Source organism: Chamaea fasciata, unplaced genomic scaffold, assembly GCF_029207755.1.
Source record: "Chamaea fasciata isolate MVZ Bird 193981 ecotype frontalis unplaced genomic scaffold, bChaFas1.0.hap1 SCAF_10, whole genome shotgun sequence".
Lineage (NCBI taxonomy): Eukaryota > Metazoa > Chordata > Aves > Passeriformes > Sylviidae > Chamaea > Chamaea fasciata.
In genome coordinates, this window is record NW_027094095.1 from 2,197,055 (window position 1) to 2,212,393 (window position 15,339).

A 15,339-nucleotide genomic window follows, 5' to 3' on the forward strand; every position below is an offset into this window, starting at 1 on the left:
CCCCGGACAGTCCCTGGGAACCATCAGAGGGAGAGAGGGATGCTCCTACCCCGAGGAACAGGGAAGATCGCTCTGGGCAGCGGCTGTGCCCTGCCTCCTCCAAGGCAGCACCGGGCTCTCAAGTGCATCCTGTGAAGGAAATGAGATTGAGGAAGATTTTTCCGGACCCTGCCCACTAATTGTGTCTGAAGGAGGAAGCAGCCCACTTGCTAATGATTACAGATGATTTACTCTGTTGGCACATCAAGAGGGAGAAAGAGCTGCAAACCGTTCCTAGAACCTGTTCAAAATAATGCAATGTCAGACGAAACCAGCTCCTGCTTATACCAGTGAGTGCATCAACTGTGCTCTCCTGCTGCAAACCCCCTCAGTCCCCTCTGGGGTTCATTTCAGCCCCCTTTCCCAAAAACAAACACAAGCAGAAGGTACCAGAACGGTTGCCTGAATAAGAAAAAAAATAAAAACACTTCTCAATCACGTCACTTTGGTGACGAGGTGGGGAAATGCTGCTTGCCCAAAGCAGAGTCCTGCACAGGCTGGCTCCATGGATGGATGGATGGTCATTTTGTTCCCAGTTCTGTCCTCCACAGCCATCCTAGTCAGGGCTCTCCTGCTGATGCAGGCAGCTGCAGCGAACATCTCCCCATTCACAAACACGCTGAGTTCAATGATATTTGACAGACGTGTCAAAAAAAAAAAAAAAAAAAGCAGCCTTTTTGGATGTTTTGCATGTTTAAAACTAGTTAAAGAAGGTAAATGATTCATTTTGACTTGTACATAAAACATGAAATTATAATACCGCGTTTTGACTCTACCAAAACAATTTACCATTTTCCCAGCAAAACGTTTCTGCAGAGGAATTTCTTGGCGTTTCCAAGTTGGGTGCATTTTCAAGATTTTGATCTAATCTGGACCAATCCCCAGATATAAAAACATCAGAATCCCCCACGGTTCGTTGGTTTGTTGCCAAAAAGGGCACATCTGGCAAACATCCGTCTGAATATATGTTTGCCACAGTGAGATATGTACACGGAGTTCAGTGGAGTGCAGGTTCTGCTCACAGAGCTGCCCCCCATCCTCCTGTCCCTACTGCAGTCTTCTGGCACTCTTTATCACTCTTCAGCAGAGTTTTTCCCAGTGGTCCTGGGACATTTCCCTCTCTGCTGCCTCGAGGGTCCTCCTGGGCTTGCTTCTCCTCTGCCCAATTATCAGCATTTTCCCTGTACTGCTGCCCTCCTAGTACCAGGGCTCCTGCAAATGCAGGATTTGCCCCTGCTCAGGGAATTTGACCCAACAATAGTCTCTTTTTTGCTTTTTTGGTCCGGGTTTTTTGTTTGGGTTTTTTGTTTTCCAGGCTTTCCCCCCACTTTTTGGAGATGCTGTTGCATTTTCTGTGTTTCCTCCAGCATTCTCCAAGGTCACCCCACAGAGTGCTCTCTGTAGGTATAACCAACACCCTCACTGGTCCTGTCCCCTTCCTAGGAAACTGTTTGGCTTGCAGCTGAAGGAGCTGTGCCATTTTTGGGCTGGGAACAAAAGTGTTTCCTGTCCCAGGCACAGCAGGGCTGACAATGCACCTGCAACTTGCAGTTGAACAAATCATCTCAGTAAAATCCAGCAGCACACCAATAGCTCACCTCTGCTGGTGCCCTCCTGGAGAGAAAGGCCTCACTAAGCGGTCAACAAGTTTCACCTGCACACAAAGACCACAGCTTGGATTTTTCCTGTGCCATCAATAGGCATGAGTGCAAACAGCAGGAGCGAGCCAGGCCAGGAGCAGAAAACTTGGATCTGGTTTCAGTAGCCTGAGGATGTACTTTTGTGTGTGAATCACAACCGTATCCTCAAATAACCTCACAATGTCAGTGCTGGGGGAAAGGAAATCATGGAGCCAGAGCAGAGTCCTCACGCAGATGCTTTCCCCTACTGCCTGCTGGAAATCCCTAGATACGGAGGATGGAAAGCTTCCTGCTCCTGCTCATCCTTGTCCTCACTCTCCTGGGTGCTGGCAGAGAGGTACAAACTTTCCTCAGTGCTGCTCTCAGGATCCTCATCCAATCCACCAGGTGCCTGAGAGACAGGTGGGAGAGGGAATCAGCTAATTAAAATAAAATGAAAACTGGAGTGTGAAGCTATAAATAGGAGAGCGCTGGGAGTTTCCTGGTGCTAAACACATGCTTGTGGGGAAGGAGATGCTGGAAGCTCTGGGGCAGAACTCTGGAGATCTACCAGGGAAGATGCCTCTGAGATCTGCTGGCACCGCCTTTCTGTGTGAGAGGGTGTTCAGACAGGGATGACTCTGCAGCACTGGCGGGAAGGATGAGGGCTGGCTTGTAGGTTTTTGTAGAGACCTGGGCAGAGTCACCTGCAGGACCCTCTGACCTGGGCCAGGCTGGCTGTCAGCCTTAAGACAGTAGGAGAGGGACCTCTCCTCCCCTCCCTCAACCACACAATGCAAGGAAAGGCTATGGGAGAAAGTGCCTGATTGAAGTAACGCAAGGCAAGCTCCAAAGGGAAGAGCTGGGAGGACAAAGAGGTCTGACTCCCGAACTACAATCCTGGAGACCTCTGCTCTACTTGATGGTGAAGCTGTTGAGGACGTTCTGCACTCAAGTAGCTTTTGTAAGGTGCTGTTCCAGCACCTGTGTTAGGGTGGCAGGACAGCGAGAATGGCTGCGTGTGTCCTGCTCTCACAAGAACTCTTATTCCTCTCGTGTCCCCAGGCGAGCAGAGGGCCTGGGTGCTCGGGGGGAGGGGGTGGTTTCAGCATCACAGAGCTGGGGAGGTGCCTCTGGAGGCCAATCAGCTCCTACACAAAGCAAGTGGTATCTCTGACCTCCCTAGGAGTGGCCTCCAGCTTGTCCCTGCTGCCAGGCTGTGGTGGCACACTGCACCACAATTGCATAGGAACAATTGTGCCCCTGTTATTCCCTCTGGCATGAGCACAGGGTCAGTGGAGGTGGGATGAGCTTGGCCGGCTGCTACTGCTGCTATCAGTCTGGCCTTTGATTAAGAGAGATTGTTCTGCTCTTAATTAACAGGAGGCAGCTGCTGGCTGTTCTGGTGGAATGGAGAAGCAGAGCCCAGTGGCTGTGATAAAAGGAGATTGTGTCTGCTGGCTCCCACTGAGCCTGGCACGGCCACCCTGTGTCCAGCCACTCACCTGGGCTGTGGGACATGTCACTGGGAGTGACTCAGCACTCCAGGGTTCAGCCTCTGCATGAACAGCAGATATGGGGCATCCAGATAACCCCTGGGGTGATTTTGCTGCTCTCTGCTCTCCCAGGACACCCTGAGGTGGTACTGCTGGTGATGCCTGCATGGTTCCCACAGGGTTTATTTCTCAATCTGCCCCTCAGAGACCTTCCTGAGGCAGAGCCTCTCCTGTGACAACAGGTCTCATGCTCTGGTGACATCTGGCATTCCGCTGCTCCCCCAGGTTTAAGGCAGCCACCTGCCCTGGGAGCAAACGTGCTGCTGCTCAGCCGGTTGTGCTGAGCAGTTCCCCAGGAGATGAGAAGGAATCTCAGCTTCTTCTGCTCCCCAGGGCAGTGACTCTTGAGCAGCAGCAGGGTGTATCCCAGTAAAATCTACACCAAGAACATCACGCCATTTTTCTGAGTGCAAAGCTCATCTCAAATCTTTGCAATGCAGGGACAGCACAAGGCAGAAGTGCCAGGTAGCTTGTAAAATCAAGGGACCTTTGCCTTGCCATACAACTGCTGAATTTATTTTGGCAAGGCGGTCCAATGTTAATTATTGATGAGAGTAGCTTGATGCTGGTTATCATGAACCCTTAGCTGCATGAGAACTGGTGGTGCACCCCCAGCAAACAGTTATTGACCTGTTTGAAACCACAGTCGAGTCATGGTAGGGGCTGGTGGTGCCACAGGCTGGAGATGGGCCTTGGTGGGTTCTGCTCTACACTTGTTCTCCGTCATGGAGTCCATGCCACTGTCAGTTCCTTCTGGCACAGGCTCTCTGGCACTGAGCTCAAGGTCTCCCTCCTCATCCTGCCCATGCCTCGGCCTCTGGGATGGGGGCAATGCTGGCATCTGCTGCTCTGTCATCACCTGGGAGATGACACTGCACCCATCTGACACAATGCAATAAAAATAATGCCAGCCCTGAGGTCGCTGGGGAGACACTTCCTTTCCTCTGGTTTCTAGCCTTCTCTCTACCAGCCATCTAATAAATCTAATAAAATCTGTCTTGTTGATGTCTAATTCAATTCCAACACCCAGAGACCAGGCTCTTACATCACTCACAAACCTAACCAGCTCCCTCCTTGCCATGGGAGCCAGGCCAGGGGCTGCTGCAGGCTACTCCAGAAGAGTGCAATTACCTGGGATCAGGACACACTCTCCCAATTAATTGTATGTTTATAGGTTTTCCTTGGGTCACACCTAATTGAACTTTTAGGTGCTTGAACACTCTGGTCAGAGGCAGCTGGTGACTTCTAGGCTGAAGTCTGGGAACTACATGAGGTGCCTTTAGTGTCACCTCAAAGAAAATCTCCACAGCACCTCCTGTTCATACCTGGGAGCCAGACAGGAATGGTGTTGGGAACTGCCACAGCCCCTTGCACATGTGCCAGCCAGCATGCAGCAGGAAGGGCTTGGCATGGCTGAGATGGGCATGACCGGGGCAATTTGAAGCAGTAACTTCTGTATTCCAGTATTCCCTCTCCTTTGCATCCATCCCCAGCCAGGTGGGGACAACTCCACCAGAGCAGATCAGACCACCAGCAAATGCCCCTGCAGGGGTCTGAGCTGTTGGTCAGACAGCACCCCAAGGTGCAGAGGTGTGTGCTGCTTCTTGGGGCTAAGCCATTTGTTTGCACGAACTGTTGGGTTTCCAGGCTTTCCTTGCTAATGAAATTCTTTCCGTCCTTCAAAAACAACCAGGAGCAGGGGCCGTGCCCATGGTGTGGGAAGCTCCCAGTTTCCTCGTTGCCAGGTCCCAGGCAAGGAGAGAACTCAGCATGGAGGCAGCATGGAAATTGGGAGATGGCTTCCTCACCCGACAGCGCGGGCAGGTCCTCTCCCCCAGGAGGATGTGACAATTTGCTGCGCTGGAGCTCATTGCCGAAGAGATAAAATAGTTACGGCTGCTCTCTTTAGTTTCCTGTTTCAAGCCACGGTGACTTATTTGTTACAAATTTACACGCATGTTTAAAGGCATCTTTATGTTCCTTCTAAGTATAAAAGGTATATTTCTTGGTGTAACGTTTTGCCAGTCAGAATTAGATACCCATCTACTGTGTGACTGCGTTTGTGCCCAGCTTCAGTGCTCATTTTCCTCTTGGTAATGATTATCATTATATGAAGAAAAATGGGTCATTTACAGCGGTTTCTCCCCAAATGAAAGGCTGTGGGATACAGGATATCATTAAAATTCTAAACCTGACTTCCAACCTCAAAAGGAGGCTCTTGCTATTCGGGTGTCTGTGTGGAGGGAGGGAGGGAGGGAGGGAGGTGGGGAGAGGGCGCATGATGAATGTGCTTTGGCCATGAAATCTCTGGCTGACATCTGCACTGGCATCGAGACCCCGGGGCTGAGGATATCTCTGCTGCTCACACACGGGCTCCCTGGCTGATCGTCGAGGGCACAGGCTGCCTCCCATTCTTTCCAAGACTTTCTCCTGGCCAGCACATTCCCAGGGCTCCCATTCCAGCCACGCTGTGCATGGGACAGTACAGCCAGAGCAGGTGACGGGAGTTAATTCCTGCCATAAAAAGAGCAATTTAGCTCCTGCCAGCAGGATGTGGCTGGGTGAGGTCCCCTGCAAAAGGGGAGGCTGGCAAGCTTAAAAGCTGGTGCTTGGACAAGGGAGAAAGCAAGATGAAGTGCTGAGACACAGCAGCCCTGGCCCTGCCCTTGCCCATTGCTAGGGCTGAAACAACCCCCTTTGAGAGTGTCACTGCTGTCCCATGGGCAGGACCTGCCACCAGCCCCTCCAAACACCCCTGTCCCCACAACTGCAGGTGCCTGGGGATGGAGAAGATGCTCACCCAAGGACTCTGTCCATCTCCTCCGCCCTAGATCCAGGCTCCCAGCACCAGGGTCTCCACCAGGCTTCCGGCTGACACCTTCCCTCCTCATTCCTGATGACAGGAAAATGGGCCCTGCCCACATCCAGTGCTGCCTTTGTACATGGGAGCAGATCTCCCACCTCCTGGTGTTCTCCACTCCCTGCTCCCCAGCATGCTGCTGCTCATTTCCATCTCCTGGTATCCCCAGAAGGGGCTTCACGGGAAATGTTTTGCTTGGAAAGGCTATGCAACTCCTGTGCAAGCCTGAAATTGCTGTGTACAGAGCTGTAAGGCGAAGTTAATCCATTTTGCAGCTTAGCCAGCTGCTGAAAGATGCTATTTAAGAGTGGGGAATGGCTAACTGTTTTTCTCCCATCCATGAAATGGGGGGGACAAGGGATATTCAGAGGCTGAGAGATGGAGACTGACCCAAAATGGCTAATTTAGAAGCATTTTTTAAAAGGGAGACTTGCCCTGAGTTGTTAACTTTTGAAGCCATTCCTTTCTAAACATGCTCAGAATGGACTAATTTTTCATTCTCTTTTCCAGCATTTGAAATCAAAATGTGCATGGGAAACTCTCTTGCTGCTGATCCCAGCCAAGCAGTCAGGCCATGGCTAATGCCAAACCTCATCCTGGCACTCGGGAACAACCACAGCAGCCCATGCCAGCGAGGGCATTAAGCAGCTCCAGGTCACAGCAGTGGTTTTGCACGGTCACAGCCATGGGGTTATGGGTGTGCATCACAGGTGGGATTTGGGGTATCCCCAGGGCAGCACAGAGCGTTTCTCTCCTCCTTGGGGCTGGTCTATATTAGGGGTGTCAGGATGACAAGTTAGTTTTGGTCTGGCAGATAGGCTGAAAATCCAATATAGATTATTTCTGTTTGGCATTTAATTATTTTCACTTGGGTTTTTGAGCAAAATAAACTATGAAGAGTGGCTAGGAGCAATCCTGGGATGCTTTGTTCAGCCTCAGAAATATTTCCTTTCCCTCTGGGGTCATTTTACCCTCCTCCTTCCCTCCCCTCTGCTGATAATGTTAGATTGTGTTTAAAGTGGCAAATGGCTTGAACTTTTCAGGAACAATGAATGTGGTTTGCTAGAAAACACAGATCCAGGGGAAGAGTGTTCAACCCTCATTCCCAACTGATGCCAGACAAAGGGGAGAGCAATAAAACCCCTTTCTATCCACTTACGGCCACAAAGTCATCACGCACATTCTCCCTCACTGGGAAGGAATCCCTTCCCTGGGAAAGGGGGAGGAAGTGTGGAACAGAGCAGACATTTCCCTGTTTACCAGAGAAAACAAGAAATGTGGAAAATGGCAGGAGTTTCTCACTGAATTTTCAACTGCACAAGGCACAGGAAAGCTGGTGTTTGCAGAGCATCCCTTCCGTACAAAACAGGCAGTGATGAAACCCTGCTAAGGAAGTGGTGAGATTTGGGGAGGCTGGGAGACACTGGAGGAGACTGGGGGCTGTGGCAGCCAGGGCCACTGCTGGGCTGGCAAAAAACCCACCCGGCTGCAGAGGCACAGTGAGTGCACTTGCAATCAGCTGCTATTTTAATTTACATTCTGAAACTGCTTCTGGGAGCCCTCCCTAGGCACCATGCCAACCTCTTGCACTGATTTTTGCAGCACCATTTTCCCTCCCCCACCCTTGCTCAGCCTTAGCCTTTTCCACCCTCTGGCTGGGACCACCAGTGTTCTCCCATGGGATCCCCCATGGCCTCATCAGGCAACCATTTCTCATGAGGAATCGTGGAAGCCCAAGTCCCCCTGGAACCATGTGAGACCCAGGGGATCCCCCACCACCACCACACCTCCAGGGGTGCTCGTCTGCTGTGTCCCTGTGCATTCCAGCTCTTCCCTGTATTTATAGATTTGCATGAAGTAAGGATAGCCCCACTCTGGGTGGTTAATTGCTGTGTAATTAGGCAGCCAATATCTGCCACAGTGCCACGTAAAGCCTGCACCTTGTAGCCACCAGCATGCCCAACTCCTCCCTGCAGGGATGTCCCTAGGTCCTCTGCAACTCAGAGGGGCTGGGTACGACAACCGAGGCCAAAGACGGGACAGACAGTCATGAATTTCTGAGGTCTGTGGGGTGCAGCAGGAATTGTGCCGTGGAGAGGGGAATCCTCCCAGCCCCTGGTCCTCCCCCAGTGCCTCGCTGGCCCCTCTGAGCTGGGTGGAGCAGCTTTGAGGCAGGGTGCCAAAGACTGGCCAAAGACTCAGCTCGCCGCAAACCCCACTGCCAGGTGTTCCCACCTATGGAAACAATGCTGAGGACCAGGGCCGTGCCGCTGGGAACAGCTTTGCAGCATTAACCCCGCTCTTCCAGGGCAAGTACCAGCAGCTTTCTGCCCTCTCCAGACATGGAGCATCTCTAGCCCCCTGGGGACTGATTTCAGTGTGATTTCTGTTATTTCAGCTTTGCTGAACCGAGTGAGTGGAGAATGCAAGCTGGGTTGCTTGCTCCTGGGTTGTCTGAGGGTGCCCCAGTCTGGGGGTGACAGTGTTGCCCGCTGTGGTGCTCCCTCAGCATGTCTGGGGCCCGGATGCTCTGCTAAGGGAAACCCCACCAGGGAAAGCTCTGTTTTTGAGATGGAGCTGCCCCACTCCCCAGCCAAGCAAAACCCATCACCAGGACACTGCTGCAGGGCATGGTGGGACCTGCTTTCACCTTGTGCTATATCCTGCAGAGCCCCCTGAATCTCTCCTTTCCAAACATCTCTTGCTGGCCCCATTGTGTGTCACCCTGCTCCTGTAGGATGGGCTGGAGCTGGTGACAGTCTACCTTGCCTGTAGTACCAGATAGGGGTTTCTAACCACATCACCAAACCCTGATGTCCTGCCAGAGGAACAGAGTCATGTCCTGCCAGAGTGAGCTGGCCCAGGCAGGATATGTTTTCCACCTCCTGGACTGGAGGGCAGCTCCAGCTTGCAGAGTGAGCTGGGGGTGGGTACAACGTCCCCTCCAGTGCCCAGCCCTGCCTTGTGCCCGGCGTAGGGGGTCCTCTGACCCTCCAAACCTCCCTGGCCCCGGCGGAATGAGGACTACACTGGTTTGAGTGTTCCTATAAGAATACTGAGTCACCTGTGAGTTTTTGGGTGCATCTTTGTATTCTCTTCCCAGGGAAAGCTGATTTCTTCGTGCTGCACTCCAAAACAGCTCAAGTGCACTCGTAGGAGAGACTGCAGAGAGCTGGCTTTTCTTTCCTCTGAGGTGGAACACAAGTAAAATTCTACATGATGTTTGTGTGAGCTACGCCCTGCAGGACACCCTGTAAGCCTCGGGGCCCGGGCTATGGCAGGATGGGGACAGCACAGCCAGAATCAGGCTTGCACTAATTTGATCTCAGTTCAGCTTTAAACTGATTAGGACACACACAGTGCAATGTTGAATTACTCCAGTTTATGCTTAAATAATAGCTATATACAGCTTTCCACTGAACGAATTACACGTGTGTAAACACACCCCTTCTGTAAATCCAAACAAGGTCTTGAAACACAGCTAACCATTCATCACCACACAAATCTGCCACTTCAGATTGCTGCTAGTGCTGGGATTCCCCTCCTCTGCTGAGCAGCAAGCCAGCCCTCCAGCTCGTACATGGCTCGTACAGCTGAGCATCACCAGCAGGAAAACAACACAGATAAGCAGGAAGGAGAGAAGGAACCTTGTACAATGAACACGGGGCACATCTGTCCCCTCCCTGCCAGCTGATAGACCTGCCACAGCAATCAGCTCCTGGGAAGTCATCACTTATCCCTGTGTCCTGCTGGACAACATCTGCTGCAGGCGGGATTATGGATGGGCTGATGGAAGGGACTGTAGATGGTAAGATACCATTACAGGTGTCATTTCTTCTGTCAGCACGTGGAGAACTGGGATCTGCAGCTTCTGTTTGCTGATGGTGAGCTCCAGAGACAAGGAGGCTCCTCAGTGTCAAGCCCTGCACGTTTCTGTGGGCTGGAGACAACCCCCAGCAGCAGTGAGCATTTTGGAATCCTGCAGCAAGGAACAGCATTACTCATTTTGGGCAGTCCCTGGGAAAGTCTCCATTTTTGGTACAAACACTACGGATCAGGAACACGGGAATGATTCATGAAGTCTAAGCCGAGCAAGGATGCTCCACCTTCCCTTCCTCTACTGCTCTGAACGCAATAGGAAACAGATTTTTGGGTTTTTTTTCATTATCAAGCTGGGAAAAGACCCCGAAAATGGAACAATCTATGCTAGGTTCATGTTCAGCTGTGCGCCCTGAACCTGACTCTTACACTACATCCCCAAGTTACCCAGGAACCAGCTCACTGCCTAAGAGCACCCAGCAGCCAGCAGGGTTTTGCTGGCAGCTGCTGCCTTTGGCACTCTATATCCCTGCATACTAATATAAAGTAAAATGGGATGGTAATTTAATCCTATGCCACTAGAAGCAAAGCATCACACAAGCCTGCTCATCCTCTCCTCTAAGTTTAGCCCAACAGTGTATTAAAAAGCTGCTACTGGCGTCTCGCCAGCCCCTACTTAGCTAAACTACCTGACTCTGCAGAAAAGCAGAAAATTCTCCATTCTGTGTTATTTCTGATCCTTGGGAGAACAACCCACATCCATGAGGGAACTTGACCCCCCACAGGGTCCGCAGGAAGCCGGTGTAATTTGGAGAAATGCGTGGAGTGACAAAGGCTTTCTTGTGACATTGGGCATGTTTCCTGCTGCCTGGAGCTGGGCTGCTGGAATCTCAGCTTGGAGCTCATTCCATCCCTCCACTGCAAGCCCATACACAGGAAAGAATAAATCTGCCCCTGCTCATTTATAAATAGTTTATAAGAGGTTCATAAATAATTTCTAGATGTTTTAATGAATAGTTAATCAATTGTTGCTGGGCCAAACAGGTCAGCAGATTGCTTAAATCCGTCAGCTGCAATGGCTGCTGATGAACTTATGAGCATCAGCAGGACACCACCGATGTCTGTGATGGGCTTCTAGCAACTACAAAGGGTTAATAAGTAATTAATAAATGATGCAAGTGCTCTTTTAATTAAAAGCTGTAGAAGGCCATTGAAAAATGCATTCCTGGAAAGCCACAGGCAACACAGCAAGCAAACATCTGGACCTGGTTTTGTAACCCTGCCTCTGAGGAGCAAAGGTGGAGAGATGCCAGCCTGGCCCAGCAGGCAACCCGGCTGCCTGAAGAGCAGCAAATTTCCTTCATTCAAGCTGATCCCAAAGAAGCATGGCCTGCTCCTGGTGCCCTCTTTGAGCCTGGAGCCTGCACCAGGGAGTTCAGTCACCTCATCCCCAGCTGCTGCAGGAGCATCCTCCGTGCTCCAGCTGCCACGGGTGAGGTACCAGAAAGGCAGGGGACATGGATGCTTGGGAAAACAAGACAGTTCCCACTTTGTGGGGCTCTGGCCTTGCCCTTCCCTCCTGGGGAGTCTGGGGTGTGGGTGACACGTGAAGTGCCACACGGAGGAGTGGTGCCCCGGCAGTAACACACTTGGTGTTTGGCCTCCTTAGCAGAGGCTCTTTATTATCATTAAGCACTGAATATTTCTCGATGATAAAAGCAATTAAGCGCAAAAAAAGGTAATGATCCATCCCATATTGCATCCAAAAGATATGAAAATCCCTCATAAAATTATCACCCTAGCACAGAATGGGACCTAAATATCTTTATAATGTAAGACAGAGAACTTTGCTTACAGGCAGAACATTTATAAGGCGTTCAATTAGCCACTGGAGGGTCTCTTAGTATTACCCAATTCTCCACGAGCACAGAGGCAATTACAGAAGATTCTAACTCTTAAAATTAAAGACAAAAGGCAGGAGAATTTGGATAAAACCTGTTCCCAGGTTCATCCTGGAACATACATGCAGAGGAAATTTCATGCAGATCAGGCTTAATTTACTGCACAATTTAGCTCAGAGCAAAGCAAGACTCTTCCCACTCCTTTGCTGGAAGATCCTTCTGCATGGGAAGGGGACCAGTACGTGATGTACTGCGCTGTGAGCTGGTCCAGGGGACGCCAGGGCAGAGTGCCATCCCTCATCCCACCCCCTTTACAATGTCCCCAAGCCCTTGGGCAGGGATCCCAACCCCAGCTGCTCTGAGGGATCCCTGTGCCTCCTATTCCTGGCCTCTGGGTGCTGGCAGTGGGTGTCTGTGCCTTCAGCCTGTGCTGGCCCAGGGCCACTCAGCCGCTGCACACCCCTCCAGGCATCACTGGGCCATGCTGCCATGCCCAGGGACTAATTTAGGCTGGAAATAAGGTGTGTATCTGTAACAGGCAGTTAATGGTGAGGGTAATCAATCACAGCAGCAGATTAGCGAGGGACATGATGGATTTCCTGATTCCGACACCTTTAAATCACGATCAGTTTCTCCTTCCAGAACTGCTCGGGCTGAGCCAGAAGGGATAGGCTCAGTGATGCATCACCCTGTCAAACCTCCCCACAAACTGGCGCTGTGCTGGGAGCCCCCATTCACATCCACCCCACCCACACCCAACCTGCCATGAGGTACCAGGGCTCTCCCGCCCTGGCAGAGGGCAGCAGCAGGAGGAGAAACTCTCCCTGCATGGGGGCTTTAATCGCATCCTCCTGATTTATATTTTGAGAACGTTTCAATGGATCAAGGTGTCAGGTCTGTACTGCTGCCAGCAAACACTATTTTCTTTTAATAAGGAGAGAGCCACAGGTCATTTCATCTGCTGTACCTGCTCTGCCCCTCCGTTGGGGAGGTAGGGCTGCACCTTCCCAGCACCAGCACCTCTCTTCTCTTCTCAGGGTGGCTGCGGCAGCCCTTTTCCCCTCAGCAGGAAGGCAGCAGCATCCCAGCACAGCTGCTTCCCTGCAGCTTGTGAGGATCCACAACCCCCTACACATTCCTAAGGGTGTTTGCTTCTTCAGAGCTGCCCCATACCACCGCGACCTCACAAAAGCACCAGTGGCTGCTCCCAAGCATGTGCTCCCCAGGACGGATGTGCCACGAGTGGCTTCACCATCTAGGCAATAGTCTACAAAGGGGTCCAAAGCCATGCCTTTCACTTTGCTTTTGGCTGCCAAGCCTGCCAGCCTGTTTTGGCTCACAGGCAGAGCCTTGTCTCCAGCCACCAGTGCCAGACACTCCTCGCCGGCTGCCAGTGCAAGCCAAAATCCGCCCGCAGCCGCACGCCAGCCTGGTGCCTTCCCAGGCAGCAGAGAGCACAAGGCTCCTGGGGCAGCCGTGGGGGCCACCAGCCCCACAGCCACATCCCAAAGGAGCTGGACAGGCAGAAGCACCACGGGGAGCAGCCCTCAAGCTGGCACAGACCACTGAGAGTCACTGCGTGGTGGGGAAGGGATGAGATGGGCTCCTCCTGACACCGCCCTGCTGCTGCACATCCAAACTTTTTGTAAAACCAGCCCTGGTGGAGGAGTCTGGGCTGTTCCTAGGACAAAGTGTGCGGGGGAAGGAAGCAGCACAGAAAGGTGAAGTGAAAGTTAATATAGCTGCGTAAACCAACTCAGACACCGCACGGGGAGGATGCAGGAAAGCGTAATGCTGGAAAGGAGTTGAGTTGGGGGTTCTTTATTTGTTTTTTTTTCTTTTTTTGGGGGGGGGAGGGGGTGTTGTTCTGTTTTGGGGTTTTTTGGTTTTGGTTTTGTTTGTTTGGTTGGTTTGGTTTGGTTTTTTGTTTGGTTTTTTTGTTTTGTTTTGTTTTGTTTTTTCTGAAAAGCAAAGCTCTCTACTACTTTTTCCAAAGCACTTGGAAAACCTGAGCATATCATGACTCCCTCAGGGCATTCCCTCACAGCCTCTGGCATTCTCCACACTCTCTCTCCGTGGGTATCAGGCAAAGGGCGTGCACACTGATGAACTCCACGCTGCAGAGCATTTTGATGCTGCTGCTTTGCCAGCACTGAGATCACTACAGTGGGGCCAGATGTGAGAGGCAGGGCTGTGGGCAGCATCCCCAGAAGCTGACACCCATCAGCATTTCATTCTATCCAGTTGAACCCAGTCACCATTAAAGCCATGCTTTGGCATTTCTTAGCTGCTGCTGCTCTATGCATAACATGGCAGAGCTGGGTGTCCATGATGCCTTCCCCATGCCTAGGTGAGGGAGAGAAGGGCTGTGAGTGTGCAGAGAGATTCCTCGCTGAGACAGCCAGTTCTGCCTCTTGGGGCACTCACATTCAGCAAAAAATAGGGAGGGAAAGAGCGTGTTTACAAATCTATATATTCATACCTATATGGATGTCATTATGCTAAGTCATGGTGAGACAAAATGGATTGGCTACAGTCTCGACGTGCTAAAATTAGGTTTTGTGTAAAATAAGTATTTGCTTCATGTAGGGCATGTTGGTATAAAGATTTATTTTCACCCTGACTTGTATTACTGCTTGGTATGATTGGGCAAAGCCCAGGGCACATGCATATCGTTTCCATTCATAACATCTACATGGATTCATGACCTAGCTAGCGAGCTGAATTGCCTTGCAATCTTTTTTCCACTGCAGAAAGCTTAATAGCCGTATCAGTCTTAGAGCAAAAAGAGACTCCGCGTATTTGCTCTGCAAGAAGAGCTCTTCAATAGAGTTGTAGGAGGTAGGGAAAGCATCACACCAACTCCCTAACACCCATTACCCATGTGGACTCATTTCCACGAGCAGGTGTCTGTGGGACTAACAGTGGATGCCAGGGCAATAAATGTTAGTGGAGTGCTTGCATAAGCTCCCAGGAAAAAAAAAAATCCAGTGAGTTTATTTACTTCAACTGTTTAACTAAATGGCTTTTGCAAAGGCAGTTTAGTGTTGTGAAAAAAGCATAAATTGAATGCTTACAGACGTGGGCATGAGGGCCCCCCTGTTCCTGCAGCAATAGAAATAGTTACCATCGACAGGTGGAAACAGTGAGTTAAATAATAACTTTTATGTCTCCTGGGGCTTTCCTGAGGAACATTCCCTCCCTGGGGCAGGGCTGTGAGCAGTTAGAGCCCAGGGGTGTCTCTGGTGGGGACGCAGCATTTATCTCATGGGAACAAAAAGTCCATTGCTAACAGCGGCCAGGGAACTGAGGCTGCCCGTGGGGAGCAAGGAGAGGAGATGAGAACAGGGTAGGACGAAGCATCTGCTTATCTGCACAAGATGGGAAAACAGGCAGTTTGGTTTCTGCTGCAGAGGAGCAGGGATGGCGGGAAAGGCAGGGAGTGCACCAGGGACACTGCTGAGAAACAGCCCCTTCCAGAGACCTCTGCTCATCCTTCAGAGAAAAAAACTCCTGCCTGCAGACCGGAGAGTCACAAATAGTTT

General features: G+C 51.2%; 1 protein-coding gene and 1 long non-coding RNA gene across 2 annotated transcripts in view; one reads left to right on the top strand and one right to left on the bottom strand.

Annotated features, from left to right (window-relative positions):
* TMEM121 (transmembrane protein 121) overlaps positions 1-15,339 on the bottom strand; it is a 34,542-nt gene that overhangs the window by 6,576 nt on the left and 12,627 nt on the right. The window lies entirely within an intron of this gene.
* LOC136294890 (uncharacterized) lies at positions 2,180-4,396 on the top strand. Its single transcript, XR_010722513.1, has 2 exons — positions 2,180-2,723; positions 3,042-4,396. It is a non-coding gene; the product is annotated as an uncharacterized lncRNA (long non-coding RNA).